This window comes from Leguminivora glycinivorella, chromosome 5, assembly GCF_023078275.1.
Source record: "Leguminivora glycinivorella isolate SPB_JAAS2020 chromosome 5, LegGlyc_1.1, whole genome shotgun sequence".
NCBI classification, from domain to species: domain Eukaryota; kingdom Metazoa; phylum Arthropoda; class Insecta; order Lepidoptera; family Tortricidae; genus Leguminivora; species Leguminivora glycinivorella.
In genome coordinates, this window is record NC_062975.1 from 7,655,723 (window position 1) to 7,675,516 (window position 19,794).

General features: G+C 36.7%; 1 protein-coding gene across 4 annotated transcripts in view; it reads right to left on the bottom strand.

Moving 5' to 3' along the window:
* The window catches only part of LOC125226598 (protein FAM13A), a 29,828-nt gene extending 15,145 nt beyond the window's left edge, over window positions 1-14,683 (bottom strand). For all 4 annotated transcript variants that reach the window (XM_048130609.1, XM_048130608.1, XM_048130607.1 and 1 more), the window contains exon 1: window positions 14,578-14,683. The gene's annotated coding sequence lies outside the window, so the exon portion shown is untranslated. The remainder of the gene's footprint in view (window positions 1-14,577) is intronic.
* Window positions 14,684-19,794: the final 5,111 nt, after the last annotated feature.

Consider the following 19,794-nt stretch of genomic DNA (forward strand, 5'->3'; position numbering starts at 1 on the left):
TAAGGTCAGCTACTTGTACTTAGGTAAGGCAACAAAACAATACGATTTGAATCTGGTAAATCTGATCACGTCTCCTGAACCATCCTGTATGTACAGTCGACTACAAAGAGATGTATCCATTTTTTCACCTTATTACAATAATGCAATAAGGTGAAAGAGTGGATACATCTCTTTGTAGTCGACTGTACACTAAGAGAAAATACAACCAGTTTTCATGTTCATTCAACAAGTTTTTTGGTTAAAATAGCGCCTACGTGCTCTTTGGTTCAAACAACAAGCTACTTGTCATTTGAATCGGCAATATACCTATATTTGAATCAACAAGTCGATTTTATAAAAACAACCTGACACATATTGTTTTAAACATACGTTTGGCTGATTCAAACGGATAAATCGCAACAAGTCGAACTTGTTAAATTCACAATGCAAATTTCTCTCAGTGTACAAGCCTCCCCCAACTTTAAGTTTGACCTATTCAACACAAAAATATCCTATTGAATATAAAGTCTTACAAGCGCTAAATAAAATCTAAAAACTTTTTTACTTTATGGTTTCATAAATGAACAGAAGACGGAACAAAAATCCATTGTGACCTAGAAAGCCCGACCTAGCCAAAGTAACAACAAGAACGATATAATACAGGACTGACAAAGCCCATACAAATAACCACAAAATTAAAATTTATAATAATATTTTTATTAAGTGAACATTATTTAGTATGTACAATTATGAACCTCCAGGTCTTTTGTAGCTACTTTCCTTTCTTGCAGTACATTTTTGTATTGCCAATATATAATGTATTTATGTGACTGTTTGGTTTCTGAATAAACTAAAAAAAAAAATTTTTTTTGAAAAATACCCCATACCCCGACATACCGACCGATTTTCATGAAACATGGCTAAGAACACTCCCGACTAACTCACGTATTTGGCGGTCAAAAAGATAAAGGACCATGGGCAAATTTGTATGGGCACTGTCCCCACCCACCAACAGAAATGAAACATGTCTCATTTAATAGATCTTGGCAAACTGATGATTTTTTAGTATGACGAGAATCGCCCTATGTATGGGGTTTTCTTGGAAAAGCGTGTTTTGTTTTTACATATTGCGGCGGTGTTCCGGTTTGAAGGGTGAGACATGGCAGTGCAATTATTGGGTATTGTGGCATAAGATCTTTACGTCACATGGTCGGTAACGCGTACGTGATAACCATGAGTTGTTACATCCGTCTATAGGCTGCGGTGACTGTTTACATCACGCAGCCCCGCATGCTTGTTTATCAATCAACTAGTATAATAAAAAAACAAAAACTTTCAATGAAATGAGCAAAAAATATGTAAAAACAAAACACGGTTTTCCAACCCCATACATATGGCGATCCTCGTCATAGTAAAAAAACCGGCCAAGAGCGTGTCGGGCCACGCTCAGTGTAGGGTTCCGTAGTTTTCCGTATTTTTCTCAAAAACTACTGAACCTATCAAGTTCAAAACAATTTTCCTAGAAAGTATTTATAAAGTTCTACTTTTGTGATTTTTTTCATATTTTTTAAACATATGGTTCAAAAGTTAGAGGGGGGGGGACGCACTTTTTTTTCCTTTAGGAGCGATTATTTCCGAAAATATTAATATTATCAAAAAACGATCTTAGTAAACCCTTATTCATTTTTAAATACCTACCCAACAATATATCACACGTTGGGGTTGGAATGCCCCCACTTTACATGTAGGGGGGGTACCCTAATAAAACATTTTTTTCCATTTTTTATTTTTGCACTTTGTTGGCGTGATTAATGTACATATTGGTACCAAATTTCAGCTTTCTAGTGCTAACGGTTACTGAGATTATCCGCGGACGGACGGACGGACGGACGGACGGACGGACGGACGGACAGACAGACATGGCGAAACTATAAGGGTTCCTAGTTGACTACGGAACCCTAAAAACCGGCCAGGTGCGAGTCGGACTCGCCCACCGAGGGTTCCGTACAAACTTTCTTTCAAACTACCTAGTAAAAATAATCTCATATTTTCATATAACTCTAATGACTTGACTAGAAGACAAAAGTATAGGCACTAATGAGTATTATTGTGTATAGCGCCATCTCCCGGTCAATTTGCTAACTAATTTGCGCGACCTGGTTTTTCAGGGATAATTCTTTATAATGTTAACCGATTTAAACAGTTTTTACTTAATTGGACAGAAGATGGTTTACGTAACATCTCGTATTAATTTTAGGTACGATATACATCCGCAAGGGTGGGTAAATTGAAGGTGAAAATCTGAAAAGTTTTTTGTGAATTAAAAAAAAAGTATTCAAAATACAAACACGATTATATTTTTCCTGTAATATATAGCATAAAACCAATGTTTACTAAAATTTTCATAATTTTTCGTTGGTAAACTTCGGAGATAAGGGGGGGGAAACGGTATTTTTTTTTTACATTTTCCTTCAAAATTCTTTTTTTTTACACAACAAAAAAATTATAAAAAATAGTTTATTTACGTTCAATTTGAGCTCTTTCCAACGATACCCCACTTGACCTAGTAACTTGAAATTTACAGTTTGCCCCCCTTTCATTTTGGCCATTTTATACAATTAAAATTAATATATTTAAAAAAATTATACTTTCTATTTGTAGAGGTTTACAATGTTCACAACTATTCCAAATTTCAAGTTGATAGCATTAGTAGTTCTCGAGATATTTAGGAATGTGACAGACGGACAGACAGACGGACAGAGTCGCACCATAAGGGTTCCTGTTGTACCTTTTTGGTACGGAACCCTAAAAATCATCAAGTTGCTAAGATCTATTAAATGAGACATGTTTCATTTCTGTTGGTGGGTGGGGACATTTCTGCCCATGGTCCTTTAGCAAAAAAAAAATATTATGAGATCACTTCAATCCAATATTTCTAATCCTAACTGAACAAATAAATACCGCTTATTCTTATTTTCAAATATTGTCAAAAAAACTTGGTTTCACTTAAGTTATTTAGTTACAAAAATATAAGAATCATTTATATCATGTTTCGTAATGTTTGTTTTAAATTGCAGATCAAAAAATAAATTATTTTTATTCGCGTATTAAATTTCCACACTGTATATTCCCATACTCTAGATCTAAACCAAGTTGAAACACAGAACGCGTAGAAAACAAGGCAATGTCATTAGCTTACTGTATTGATTTGGCTCTAGTTTTAGCCTTGAACAGACTCCAAATATCCAAGCCAGCTTAATGCTTTCGTAACCTAAGCTTGTATCTCATGGTACCTAGCCAACGTCACAATCGCTTACGCTCTTAAGCGTGCCGTAGGTGGCTCCCCCTATCGCTCTTCTGTAGTCACGCGACAGAGTCAGACCACCAGTATGAATGGCCACTCCGTGTTTGGTTACAGCAAGGATGATTTATATAGGACCAGCTTTTGCCCGCGGCTTCGCTCGCATTAGAAAGAGACAAAAAGTAGCCTATGTCACTCTCCATCCCTTCAACTATCTCCACTTAAAAAATCACGACAATTCGTCGCTCCGTTTTGCCGTGAAGAACGGACAAACAGACACACACACTTTCCCATTTATAATATTAGTATGGATTAGTATGGATTTACAATCCTCATTCTAGGAATCGTAGTACCTCATTTTTTTAGCGCCACCTATTAAATACTATCATAACTACACTGATGATACCTACAAATTTATTTATTTTCAAAATGTGTGTTGACGTGATATCATGATATTAAAATAAATAAATATGTCATTTTGTTCTTATAAAAAATAAAAACACGCAAAAATATTTGGGGAAAATATGATTGTGGCCACTTCCAGGCTGCGAACAGCGCCATCCAGTTTTAAGCCTCAAAGGCCCATACATTTCAAGGGTACGCTTTTTAACCCCCGACGCAAAAACGAAGGGGTGTTATAAGTTTGACGTGTCTGTCTGTCTGTCCGTCTGTCTGTCTGTCTGTCTGTTTGTCTGTCTGTCTGTGTGTGTGTCTGTCTGTGGCATCGTAGCTCCCGAACGGATGATTCGATTTAGATTTTGATTTTTTTGTCTGAAAGCTGAGTTAGTCGGGAGTGTTCTTAGCCATGTTTCATGAAAATCGGTCGGTAGGTATGTCGGGGTATGGGGTTTTTTTCAAAATTTTTCACCTTATTACAATGCAATAAGGTGAAAGAGTGGATACATCTCTTTGTAGTCAACTGTACAAGCCTCCCCCAAGTTTAAGTTTGACCTATTCAACACAAAAATATCCTTTTGTATAATATAAAGTCTTACAAGCGCTAAATAAAATCTAAAAACTTTTTTACTTTATGGTTTCATAAATGAACAGAAGACGGAACAAAGATCCATTGTGACCTAGAAAGCCCGACGTAGCCAAAGTAACAACAAGAACGATATAATACAGGACTGACAAAGCCCATACAAATAACCACAAAATTAAAATTTATAATAATATTTTTATTAAGTGAACATTATTTAGTATGTACAATTATGAACCTCCAGGTCTTTTGTAGCTACTTTCCTTTCTTGCAGTACATTTTTGTATTGCCAATATATAATGTATTTATGTGACTGTTTGGTTTCTGAATAAACTAAAAAAAAAATTTTTTTTTGAAAAAAACCCCATACCCCGACATACCGACCGATTTTCATGAAACATGGCTAAGAACACTCCCGACTAATTCAGCTTTCAGACAAAAAAATCAAAATCTAAATCGAATCATCCGTTCGGGAGCTACGATGCCACAGACAGACACACACACAGACAGACAGACAAACAGACAGACAGACAGACAGACAGACAGACAGACAGACAGACAGACAGACAGACAGACACGTCAAACTTATAACACCCCTTCGTTTTTGCGTCGGCGTACCCTTGAAATGTATGGGCCTTTGAGGCTTAAAACTGGATGGCGCTGTTCGCAGCCTGGAAGTGGCCGAATCATATTTTCCCCAAATATTTTTGCGTGTTTTTATTTTTTATAAGAACAAAATGACATATTTATTTATTTTAATATCATGATATCACGTCAACACACATTTTGAAAATAAATAAATTTGTAGGTATCATCAGTGTAGTTATGATAGTATTTAATAGGTGGCGCTAAAAAAATGAGGTACTACGATTCCTAGAATGAGGATTGTAAATCCATACTAATCCATACTAATATTATAAATGGGAAAGTGTGTGTGTCTGTTTGTCCGTTCTTCACGGCAAAACGGAGCGACGAATTGTCGTGATTTTTTAAGTGGAGATAGTTGAAGGGATGGAGAGTGATATAGGCTACTTTTTGTCTCTTTCTAATGCGAGCGAAGCCGCGGGCAAAAGCTGGTCCTATATAAAGCCGAAGGGTGTGGTATTTCGGCGGTTCCGGGTCAACCTGCCGAATCCTACGCCGAGTCAGACGACGCAACGGAGCCACGCTGTTACGTCGTCGCCCAAATCTAATGTTTAATTTGTTTATTTTTTGTATGCATTTTGTATTTTTTTTTGTGAGTCATGTTTTGTATTTTGTAGTTTCACAGTGCCTTGGTGGAAACTGTAATGCTGTGTTACTTTTTGATTAAATAAATAAATCATCCTCGCTGTAACCAAACACGGAGTGGCCATTCATACTGGTGGTCTGACTCTGTCGCGTGACTACAGAAGAGCGATAGGGGGAGCCACCTACGACACGCTTAAGAGCGTAAGCGATTGTGACGTTGGCTAGGTACCATGAGATACAAGCTTAGGTTACGAAAGCATTAAGCTGGCTTGGATATTTGGAGTCTGTTCAAGGCTAAAACTAGAGCCAAATCAATACGTGGGCCATTTTTTTTAAAGTTGTCCACCCCACTTTTTTGTAACATGGGTATTTTTTACGCGATTAATACTCAGAATCGCGAGCTCTTTCGATCCTAATAGGAGAAAAAAAATGTCCCAAGATTTCCATACTTTTTTTCGAACCTTCCATTCCGTTACCGCCATACAAAATGTATGGAAAAATGGTAACGGAATGGGAAAAAACCTTGGGACACTTTTTTTCTCCTATTAGAATTGAAAGAGCTCGCGATTCTGAGTGGAAACCACATAAAAATTTCCAAATCCAAAAAAAAAGTGGGGTGGACAACTTTGAAAAAATGGCCCTCGTAAGCTAATGAAATTGCCTTGTTTTCTACGCGTTCTGTGTTTCAACTTGGTTTAGATCTAGAGTATGGGAATATACAGTGTGAAAATTTAATACGCATATAAATAATTTATTTTTTAATCTACAATTTAATACAAACATTACGAAACATGATATAAATGATTCTTATATTTTTGTAACTAAATAACTTAAGTAAACCAAGTTTTTTTGACAATATTTGAAAAGAAGATTGAGCGGTATTTATTTGTTCAGTTAGGATTAGAAATATTGGATTGAAGTGATCTCATAATAATTTTTTTTTGCTAAATTTATCTTTTTGACCGCCAAATACGTGAATGAAGCATGCAAGTACAGCTCAATATCAATTTTTGTACATACAATCGACAAGGTTCAAGGTGCGGCATTCAGAAGGGTTAAAACCAATCTACCTATCTTTGTGGGCGATATACATCTTACAAGTTTCTAAACATTGCAGATTCTAACCCACTTATTAATAACAAAAGTTACTGAACATCATTAGTTAAAAGTGTTTTCTCCCTTTCTCACAAATAGGTACATACCTCAACGTGACAGACAGGGACAAAACGCTTTTTTAACTAATTCAGTATTTTTTTATGAATAAGGGGAATTATTTACTAACAAGCCATATTCGTTGCGCCGTTGTCTGAAAACAAAAGACTAGACGCTCGCTTACATAACCGTAGCAACTGCGTAGTAGCCTTTTGCGTAGCGGCGGGACGTAGCGGGGACGTGCTACGAATCACATAGCACCGGAGAGGAAATTGAGACGGGGCGTATTCCGGGCTTTAAAACATGATGATGATACGTTACAATCCGTAATAAACTTGGTGGATTGTGTGTCCGATGTAGTCAACCTGTGTAAGAATAAATAAATAAATAAATATTGCAGCAGTTCTCGAAAAGTTTGTATAAAAATCAAGAAAAAAGTTAAATTTGTTTTTACTATTCCTATTTTGTTACCAAGATTTTTTTGATGAATTGAGATTGATTTTAGTAAGTTTGATTTCGTTATTAAGTTTCTCTAGTAAAGTCGGCTTATATTACTAAATGTTGGTAAATCCAAAATGTTATCAATTAAAATTTGTCTGTTTGTCGTCTTTCACGCTATGATGTGATTTTTTTAATGGAGTATTCGGGAACTGCTCATTGGGGACACCTTAAATAAATAAATAAATATTGGGGACACCTTACACAGATCAACTTAGCCCCAAATTAAGCAAAGCTTGTACTATGGGTGCTAAGCGACGATATACATACTTAAATAGATAAATACATAATTATATACACAGAAAACATCCATGACTCAGGAACAATCTGTGCTCATCACACAAATAAATGGCCTTACCGGGATTCGAACCCAGGGTGGCTTAAAAGGCAGCGTCACTACCGACTGAGCCAGACCGGTCGTCAAAGAATGTTCTAGAATATTTATTGGCGATAAATAAAACCAGGCATATAATTCATTAGTGTTGCCATTAATTGAGAGGTGTTTTTGAGTTACCCTTAATTTAATTTTCACCCCATAATGAATTTTTTAAAAATGTCCATCAGAAATGTTACTGCAAACGTGGTTGCGATGACAGTCCTGACAATTGTCAACGAGCGTTCAACGCGTGTTTGTTTGCATTACATTGCGAGTCGAATTATTTTGTAAGCATATAAAAATTATTTTAATTTTAAGTAAAATTTATCTAATTACATTTCTTGTATCCTGTACTCACCACAGAGATTCGCCCTTATTAGGTTTACACCCTGCATAAAACGTTACAGACATTAAAATGATGGTACCTAATATGTACCTACAGATACTACTACCCTACAGATACAATTTTAACACGAATTTTAGAAGTTTGGTAAAATGTTGATTTACTTATAATTTTTAAGAAAAATAATTTTTAAGAAAAAAAAACAGCCTTCCTTTGGGGTTCTGGTGATAAATACTTTCAAATGTTGGATTATGTTATCAATTCGTCTGTATATTTTATAATGTTAGTTATTCGATATCTCCGTCATTTCTGAACCAATTTTGAAATTTGGATGATTCTGAAGTACTTACAGATGAGAATGATTATCAGAACGGAACTCTAACCAGGGGCGGCTCACTCTTCATCAGCAGTTCCACTGCACCAAATGTCACTGTTCTGGACGTAAGTGCATGCTGTTCTTATAAAAATACCAAAGTCGCACTATAAGTGTGCCGTTCAGATTTGAGGAGTTCCGTTCTGACCATCATTAGCAGTTCCACTGCACCAAATGTCACTGTTCTGGACGTAAGTGCATGCTGTTCTTATAAAAATACCAAAGTCACTATAAGTGTGCCGTTCAGATTTGAGGAGTTCCATTCTGACCATCATCAGGAGTTCCACTGGACCAAATGTCACTGTTCCGTACGTAAATGCATACTGTTCCTTTAAAAACACAAAAATCACCATATGTATGCCTTTCAGATTTGAGGAGTTATTATTATTATTATTTAATAAGTTATGCCTTTCAGATTTGTGAGGCCGAGTTCCTCGATTTCTCACAGTGCTGATCTTCTGGGTTCTTCTGACCACTCAGATCCGACCGGGTTCTGAGAAAAATGGGACCAATCTGTATGCATATACATTCAATCAAAAAAAAATTTTTCAAAATCGGTCCAGTAACGACAGAGATATCGAGGAACAAACATTAAAAAAAAAATAAAAAATACAGACGAATTGAGAACCCCTTCCTTTGAGATTTGGAAGGCGGTTAAAAAACCGCCGCCTTTGGGGTTCTGGTGAAAGCTACTTGCGAATATTGGATTATGTAGAAATGTGTAGGTATTTTTTTAAACTGCTTTTAATGCTTTAATTATTTGATGGCAACACAAATAAATATACGTATACCGTTAAGGTTTGAGGAGTTTCCTCAATCCCTCATGAATCCGATTATAAGAAATCGAAGCTTGACAAAATTTGACTTGAAAACTCAATATTCTTAACAAACATAACTAAATAAATGTCACTGTTCTGAACTTAAATGCATGCTATTCTTATAATAATTTTTAAGAAAAAAAAACCGAGTTTCCTCAATTCCTCATGAATCCGATTATATTATAAGAAATCGAAGCTTGACAAACTTTGACTTGAAACTTGAAAACTCAATATGCTTAACAAACATAACTAAATAAATGTCACTGTTCTGAACTTAAATGCATGCTTTTCTTGCAAAAATACCAAAGTCACTATGAGTGTGCCGTTCAGATTTGAGGAGTTCGGTTCTGACTATCATCAGCAGTTCCACTGCACCAAATGTCACTGTTCTGGACGTAAGTACATGCTGTTCTTATAAAAATGGCAAAGTCACTATAAGCGTGCCGTTCAGATTTGAGGAGTTTGGTTCTGACCATCATCAGCAGTTCCACTGCACCAAATGTCACTGTTCTGGACGAAAGTGCATGCTGTTCTTATAAAAATACCAAAGTCACTATAAGCGTGCCGTTCAGATTTGAGGAGTTCGGTTCTGACCATCATCAGCAATTCCACTGCACCAAATGTCACTGTTCTGGACGAAAGTACATGCTGTTCTTATAAAAATGGCAAAGTCACTATAAGCGTGCCGTTCAGATTTGAAGAGTTCCGTTCTGGCCATCATCAGCAGTTCCACTGCACCAAATGTCACTGTTCCGTACCTAAATGCATGCTGTTCCTTTAAAAACACAAAAATCACCATATGTATGCCTTTCAGATTCGAGGAGTTCCCTCGATTTCTCCAGGATCCCATCATCAGAACTGGGTTCTGAGAAAAATGGGACCAATCTGTATGCGTATACATTCAATCAAAAAAAAAAATTTCAAAATCGGTCCAGTAACGACGGAGATATCGAGGAACAAACATTAAAAAAAAAAACAAAAAAAAAAAAACATACAGACGACTTGATAACCGTCCTTCTTGAGAGATATGAGGCGACGGTTAAAAATACCAAAGTCACTTTATAGTGTGCCGTTCAGATTTAGGAGTTCCGTTCTGACCATCATCATCAGTTCCACTGCACCAAATGTCACTGTTCCGTACGTAAATGCATGCTGTTCCTTAAAAAACACAAAAATCACTATACGTGTGCCTTTCAGATTTGAGGAGGTCCCTCGATTTCTCCAGGATCCCATCATCAGAACTGGGGTCTGAGAAAAATGGGACCAATCTGTATGCATATACATTCAATAAAAAAAAAATTTCAAAATCGGTCCAGTAACGTCGAAGATATCGTGGAACAAACATAAAAAAAAAACATACAGACGAATTGAGAACCTTCCGTCCTTGAGAGATTTGAGGCGGCGGTTAAGAAACACAAATGTTTTACTTCAAGGCTTTTTCTGATAGAATGCTTATATGAATGAATACCTACTTGTATAGCAGTTATTGTCAGTCACTAATGAGTGTAATAGCTATCGATTGTAAATCCATGTTAACGCCCTCCGTCTTCAACCACCTTTGACCTCGCGTAAACGCCATGGCCAAGGTTCTCTGTACTTACTTTACGGATAGGCATTATTTATTAATACCGACACTGAATAATGAAACAGCAAGCTTCTTTTTCAAACATGGTGTCGTCCCTTGCCTAAACGCTAAACGCCAAACGCTCAAATTTCAAAATTTCAGAATCATTCAAATTACGACCTTAATTCAGAAATAAGTTTTTTTTTGCAAAAAATTCGTTTTTGGCACAAGCTTTTGTCGCCGACTGTACCTTTCTTTCAACAGTCATCTACTGTTCTCCGAGACGTTTATAAAAACCCCTTACTCGGTGGGGATACGACGTTTCATAACAAAGTTCCTATGATCACCTTTCTGCTCCATCATCAGATCAGCTTCATGATACCATAATATTTCATTGTCACGTGATTTACATATGTGTGCAAAATTTCAGCTCAATCGGAAACCGGGAAATGAATCAAATTTAGCTTCTACGTTTTGACACACTAACAAGGCAAAAAATCTCCCTTAAAGCCTTTTTGGAAGATGCATATGGCCACTTCTCCAGCCACAAAAATCGTCAACTTTTTTCCTGCAATACAGCCACAAATCCAAATATCCCGTTATACACTTCTCGAAGAAATGTTTTCTGAGAGATAATATAACCTTCGTTACTTCAGAGGTTATCTTGCTTATCGCGATCGCATACAAAGTGGATTAAAATGCAAATAACAGCCAATTTAGCTAGTACTTGGATCAGTTCTATCAATCGTGCAGAATATATATACTCGTAGAAGAGGTCAAAATGGAATATCGTCACTACTTTTAAAAAATCTCGTATCTCATGCTTCTCCTCAAAGTTAAAACGCAGTAAGTCTATATGCATTCCATACATACTTTACATACTACAATTTTTTTTTCATTGACAGACGAAGATACAAGTTTTTTAAAAGTAGTGACGATATAAGTACTTAATTTTTATTAGAAATCAAATTTTGTCCCTATTTAATCCAGCCGTCTCTCCGTCGTTGGTATCTCACGTAGTGATAATTATGATGGTGTACCTCTTAATCCTCAAGTATAGTGCATAAAATGACTATTAATATAATAGGTACAGTCAGACAAAAATGTGGTTTACTCTCTATTTGAAACACATAAGGTCAAAAAGTGGTAAACCACTTTCTTGGCTGACCGTACACAGTTTACTGATTACCTATAATAACCCCTTATTCATAATAGCGGCTTGGCAGATTTAGAAAAAGGGGGTTAATAATGTAAGGTAACCTAATAACCGTTCCTCGAACCACATACATTTGAACAACGCTGTTCATCAGCATTATACATATCGATGGCGAAGTGCCATGAACTCCTAACTAAGTATGAAAACCTATGTAGTTGGGAGTTCATGTTACTTCACCGTCGATATGTATGCGTATATCGATTCGTTTACCGCTTATGTCGATATTCAGTGTCTCGCGTCTTTGCGTAATTACGCATGGCTCCAATTTGATACCTTTTAAGCCTCTGATCAAAATCATGTTCGATCGACTAAACGTACCATTGCAGAGCTGAGTCTTTTGAATATGTACACTGTACACACACTGTATAAGTGTAGGTAGTGTAGGTACTCAGATTTATTTTAAATTTTGTAGAGGTTGTCCAATTCAAATTACCACGGGTCAAATACTAAATACGATATAAACCGTCCATGTTAGTGGCAAAAACAAAGTTTAAGGAAACGTCAATATTTATTTAGTGACGTCTAACTAACATCTTAGGAACATTGTTTGAACACGATTCTGACTTGACTTTTCACCGCAGTTCCAATTTTAAACGAACGAAAAGTAGTGCTGCAATTATTATTTATTCACTGCAACATTTATATGTAAACAATATTTTATGTTGTGGCTTAAAGCCAGCAGATATTTAAAGATGGGCAATGGACTGTACTAAATATGAAGTAAAAAGTAATGCTGTACTACCGCATATGGAGCTAGTGGGCTTACCTGATGCAGCGACGGTTGCGGCGGCAGAGGCCTCTGCTATTTAAAGGTGTGTATTATTAGCATGTCGTGTCTTCAATTGAATACTGATTAAGTCTTTTTCTACTCCTGAACTGTAATTCGTCATTTACAGGGTCGTGCATAGATCTTTAAAACCCTACATAAAAGTCTATTCCCCAAATCCTTCCGCGCATGCGCGCAGTATCGAAAAAGACTGAAAACGCATTGTTTGGCTCTGTAACCATGGCAACGCACTGTTATAACGATACTGCGCGCGTGAGCGGGAAGGTTTTGGGTAGCTGAGCTGACAGTGCAGACCTTTGCGTCAACATACAGCAAACAGTGTCAATTTATTCAAGAAAACTATTAAAAACTAAGTGCGTGGTCGTAGAAAAAGTATTGTATACAACGGTGTTTAACCGAGTCAAAAAATACTCGTGGCGTCTTACTTAATAACAATTCGGCTTCGCCTCAAATTGTTATCCACGCCACTTGTCTTTTTTGACCTCCTTTAAACGCCTGCAGCATAAAATATCCTGTTGTCATTATAAATTCTGGCAAATGAAGACATCCCATTGTATTCTATTCATTAGAGAAATTCTCTTACGTTTGAGAAACTAAAGACGTAAACTGCATAAATCGTGAGCAATCTAATTCCATCTTTCTGCGCAGGTGCACCGGAAATATACCGCCCGGCTGGTTTTAGCTATGGTAACTACTTCACTATTTTTAGCTCTCTAACGGCGTGATCCATATTTTAAAATAATGATAAGATATGTCAAATATTAGCTCTAGATACGATACGAATCCATCTGAATGACGTCTTATATCTTTATCAATCAATCATTTTATATTTCTTTATAATGAAATGAACTGATTTCGATGTGCATGAAGATACCTGTTGTTTATAATATTAATAAGTTATTATTTATGATGCATTTTATCAACACTATTATATGCGTTCTAATCTATCATAGGTACATCACAGTTACTTGACAAAAAAACATTAGGTATCTATGTGTGTAGTCCTGATACAAATAAAACACATTTTTAAAATATCAAACCTAATTATTAACCCCCGACACAAAAACGACGGGATGTTATAAGTTTGACCTGTCTGTCTGTCTGTCTGTCTGTGTGTGTGTCAAAACCGGTCCACTATTTATGTCGGTTTTTTTTTAAATTTTAATTTTGTGATTGGGTTATTAACTGATAGTCATCTTACAACTCTTGATTACAGTTATATTATATTTGTAAATTTGTTTTAATTAACTGGAAACTATTATTCTTATTAAATATTAAATATTAATATTAAAATACATATTTAATAAAATAATACATGTTATAAAAAGACGTGTATGCGCATTTATCGTTGTCATAATTTAAAAATAAGCCCCTCGAAAAATATTATTAGGTTTAAGAAATGGAAATGTAATTAATTTGAAAACATTTAACTACGCAAAAACCATATTCCGTCTGCTGGTCTCTAATTTTACACTTCCGTGCACTTTATTATACAAGTTGTATTATATCTTACACTGTTAGTTTAGTTTTCAGCCAGGTTCTGATTCAATGAACCGGCACTGGCTGGCTTGACCCGGTTTCGTCGGGGCGTGTCTCTTATCATTGTTCAAGCTCATAACATAACACTTAGCTTATGTCTGCTTAGATCGATCGTTTATATCTATATCAATAACACTATTGTCTTTATAAATATACTATACGAAAACAAAGCATTATTTTTTTGCGATGAAAAACATTTCACATTTTATTTGAATAATTTTTTAACAGTTCCGTATATGTATAATTTGTATATCTGCTCAACAATATATGAAATAAACACACTTATTGTGTTTCCAAATTTTCTCGTGATAAAAAACAATATCAAATCGCGCAGACTAAACTCCGGAAGTGTCGCGCACAAAAACGTCCTTGACTCTCAAGGTAAAACTTAACAAACAAAATTGTTCCTAAAACTGTCTTACCTTCGTTAGTGGTTCAATCCGTGGGTAAATATTGATGTCTGATTGTACGTTTTTTTTTACGGCGGCGGGAAACAAAATGGCGGACGTCCGCGCGCGAACTCCCGGCTTCACCGACTGAGGGGCTGGGCTCAGCGGGCGTAGTGATGTGGATACATATTTACATCGATAGGGAAATTATTTTATGGATTACAGTAGCGATATTCCATGGTCTTGTCTGTAACTTTTTGAGATGATCTTACTTGTCTAAAAATCTATCCCGGGTAAAATAAACACCAATGTAGAATTGAATATAACAATGAATGTGTAAATCGAATGACAATGCATTTTTCGGTATAAATGAGCTTTTTTGATTATGGACGAAGAAGGTGGACAATTTGACACAGGAACTCTGCGATAAAACAACGCAACCGTACGAGTAGGTATCTAGGTTTTACACTATTATCTAGGTACGAACTATTCGCGGATAATTTACTAGCGGATGATTTTATAAATGCAATGGTGTGTTCCCAGTATCTCCACCGAATGAAACTATGAATTCGTATTTATTCCTACCGGGGATATTCATATGATTTACTATCATAGTTTAATTAGAGTTTAGACCCCATGTTTTTTTATCCTGGATAGGAATGGCAGCGGATGACATAGTAAAAAAGTTTGTCAAACCCTGTGTGATTTAGTGTGTCTCGAAACCTGTATGATTTTTAATAAATCTATAAACGCCAATCTTTAATAATTGAAATCAAGAGAAGGTCTCCTAAGACCATTTTGGTATAGCAGCACGAGATCTGGTAGCTGCAATCACTGACCCGCTATCAAAATACTCCTGAATACTTTTGCTTTTTAAATTGTATCTTGTGTTTTTTTTAATGCATGTTAATAAGAAGATGTAATGTTTTGAAAAGAAGTGGCCCGCCGAGTTTCTTGTCGGTCCCATAGTGAACCCCCCCCCCCTCCAACTGAGGGGGGAATGAAATCTTCTCGAAACTGAGGCGTAGGGTTAGAGCCGGCGTAGCTTTATTAGCGACGTTCATATGTGCATTGTGATATGCCTACTTGGAAAAATAAATATTTCATTTCATTTCATTTTATTTCATTGTATACCGACAACCACTCGCCAAAGGCGTGATTCGGAAGCTATGAAATTATGTTAAGATACCTACGTCCGAAAAACATTTGATCTACATAGATACGATATGCATCGAATAGATCAGTGTTAAAAACCGGCCAAGAGCGTGTCGGGCCACGCTCAGTGTAGGGTTCCGTAGTTTTTCGTATTTTTCTCAAAAACTACTGAATCTATCAAGTTCAAAACAATTTTCCTAGAAAGTATTTATAAAGTTCTACTTTTGTGATTTTTTTCATATTTTTTAAACATATGGTTCAAAAGTTAGAGGGGGGACGCACTTTTTTTCCTTTAGGAGCGATTATTTCCGAAAATATTAATATTATCAAAAAACGGTCTTAGTAAACCCTTATTCATTTTTAAATACCTATCCAACAATATATCACACGTTGGGGTTGGAATGAAAAAAAATATCAGCCCCCACTTTACATGTAGGGGAGGTACCCTAATAAAACATTTTTTTCCATTTTTTATTTTTGCACTTTGTTGGCGTGATTGATATACGTATTGGTACCAAATTTCAGCTTTCTAGTGCTTACGGTTACTGAGATTATCCGCGGACGGACGGACGGACGGACGGACAGACAGACATGGCGAAACTATAAGGGTTCCTAGTTGACTACGGAACCCTAAAAATGAGGAGGCACACTCAAAGGTTATGATAGATGGCGCCACCATATTAGTCCATTGCACAGATAAAGAATTTCATACGTGAGAGCGAGAGAATAATATGTGTTTTCTCTCTCTCACATATGAATGACAGTGACATGCCTAGGCACTAGGCGCCGCCTGGCGGGATAAAATGTCACTGACAATATCGATAGTTATAAGTTTAGTTTAAAGACATTGTTATCGATAAGCCAATCGTCCACCACTAGTATGTAAACATATAGAGGCGCTTGCTCGCCGGCCGGCGAAGCTCGAGCCGTGCCTACAGACCACCGAGTTTTGCCGAGCACAAAACATTCCGTCATACTGAATATATAAATACTAGCCTCCGCCTGCGACTTCTCCTGAAGTTGTTTAAACAATGTACTTAAGGAATTTTTAGCTTCTAAAAGATTTTAAGAATTCCTTTTTACCTATGTACATATATAAAGAGTTTAGTTTAGAGACAAGATCCAGGACTGTCACGGGTCAATCAGCGGCAAGAGTAACATGAGTCACGGTTTTATGACATGTTCCTTTTGTTCACGATGCAAGTTCAAATGATAATCCATCTCTAAATTAGTGTTACTTTCCCGATATATGCATAGATCCTTTCATTTGCAGCTGTAGTTTAAATAAACACTCAATGAAGTCGTGACTTACGTTACTTTTAAGTGGATTCACCCTCACAAGTCTCCGCGGAATGGAATATTTTTGTCTCTAAACGGATAATACATGCCAGGCGCTACATCGTAGTTACAAAATAAGCTTGGCAGTGGTTATCTTATATAGCTCGGTTCGAAGTTTATTACTAATCTAGAATCAAATAAACAGTTTTGTTGGAAGAAGCATCTATTTTCTCACTCTCACGTCTATGTGCTCTACTCACATCAGAAAAGCATTGTTATTGAACTAAAATACTCGTTTGCTAGATTTTTCCCATAGTGCCTCTAAGCGGGCCTACGTCGTAGAACCAGCTACGAGCTACGCGTCCAACGCTCCCCTTGGACCTCCACTCAATATAGGTCGGCCGATTATAGAAGTTTTATTTTAGATCGGTTCCTTTTAGCAGGAATGAGGAAACGCTTTTTGTAAGGACTTATTTAAGAGGTTATCGGTCCGTTCCGAAGTGGTTTTTGTTTGATGGAACGTCATTCAGATAGAATCCAAGTTCAAAATTTCTGACTTATCGACTCCAGTAACTTACCTACAGGCTTTCACAAATAAATGTTGGTAAGTAGTTTTTTTGACGACCGGTCTGGCTGTCGATAGTGACCCTGCCTGCTGAGCGGCGATCCTGGGTTCGAATCCCGGTAAGGGCATTTATTTGTGTGGTGAGCACAGATATTTGTTCCTGAGTCATGGACGTTTTCTATGTATATAAGAATGTATTTATCTATTTAAGTATGTATATCGTCGCTTAGCACCCATAGTACAAGCTTTGCTTAGTTTGGGGCTAAGTTGATCTGTGTAAGATGTCCCCAATATTTTTTTTTTACCCCCGACCCAAAAACGACGGGGTGTTATAAGTTTAACGTGTCTGTATGTCTGTGTGTGTGTGTATCTGTCTGTTGCACCGTAGCTCCCGAACAGATGAACAGATTTAGATTTAATTATTTTTGTTTGAAAGCTGAGTTAGTCGGGAGTGTTGAAAATCGGTCCATTATGTTATGAGTTTTTTCATTTTTTTTTTATATACGAGTATGTAGGTGACAGAACTATCAACCTTTGTGATGCGCGCTTGCTGACAGCCTAGCCGAAATGGATACCGCTGGCAGTGCGCGTCTTTTGTTCATTACGAGTATGGATATTAGATGTCATTACGAGTAACTCCGTAATTACGAGTATGTATAGATTTTTTGCGTGTCAAGTCAATGGATGACAATAGTTATTTGTTATACAAGGGGGCAAAGTTGTATTTTAACGCCGAGTGTGGAGTGTGCACGAGAAGTAAAATACATTTGCACCCGTGTGTAACACAAAACTTTTCCCCTCACTATAACGAGGAAACTACAACGCAAAAAATGCGTTTATCACTGCTTCCAGTAGTTCCACAGGTGGTAAATCATCTTTATTACTAGATTCACCTACTTTTATCAATTTTAAAGCAGTTAATTCAACTTTATTCAAGGTCAAATTACTTTACCCACTAGTGGATAAAATGCGTTTTTACCCGCTGGTATTAAAGGACAAAACACGTGTTTCCGAGCTAGTGAGGGGAAAATGTTTATTTCGGGCATCTTTGCAAATATCATGTGTAAATAGCAATCATTTTTAAACACTCTGTGCTATTTCCATATGTGTACACAAGGCTGTGTTACAAACTGGATAGGTAAAATTTTCAGTGTTTTATTTACCATTGACGGCCCAACTAATCCTACATAGTTAACCGACACTACAAGTAACGTGGCACTTGAAATAAACTTCCTACCTACAAAACATTTTAACCCCATAAAGTAGTTTTTTTACAATTACTTCCCATCAGGCGGCTCGTCTGCTCGTTTGCTGCCTATTTCATAAAAAAAAAAAAAAAATAATAATAATTAATAATTAAATTAATTGGGTTAAATTGTGGCGTATGCGAGAGGCTGGCAACCTGTCACTGCAATGTCACAGTTTCGTTTTCTTTCAAACCCTTATTTGCCAAGAGTGGCACTGAAGCTTCAGTAGTTTCATGTGTTCTGCCTACCCCTTTATGGGATACAGGCGTGATTGTATGTATTGTATGTATGTATGTAAATTAATACATACATACAATCACGCCTGTATCCCATAAAGGGGTAGGCATAAGCACATGAATTAAGTACTAAAGTTTCAGTGCCACTCTTGACAAAAAGGGGTTGATAGAAATCGAAATTGTGCCATTGCAGTGACAAGTTGCCAGCCTCTCGCCTACACCACAATTTAACCCATATCCCACAGTCGACTTTTTCGACACCCACGGGAAGAAAGGGGGTGGTGAAATTCTTAACCCGTCACCACACGGGGGACAATTAGATTAATATTTGTAAATAACCATAACTGTGAACAAGAAACATCCAATTCATATTTCATTTACTTAATGTATTACAGACTGGACAATTATGTATATTGAGGTCAATCGTGCCGCTGCGTGGGAGCGGGAAGAGGGTCGTCCAGACATTACGTGCTTATACCTAATCCATACTAATATTATAAATGGGAAAGTGTGTGTGTCTGTTTTTCTCCGTCTTTCACGGCAAAACGGAGCGACGAATTGACGTGATTTTTTAAGTGGAGATAGTTGAAGGGATGGAGAGTGACATAGGCTACTTTTTGTGTCGTTCTAACGCGAGCGAAGCTGCGGGCAAAAGCTAGTCTTGTATATTTTACACGTGTACGTGTTTTTTGTCCTGTCAATTATGTAGGCTCTGGTTCAACAACAATTTAATAGTAGTATTCGTACTTGTATAGGGTACTCTGATACC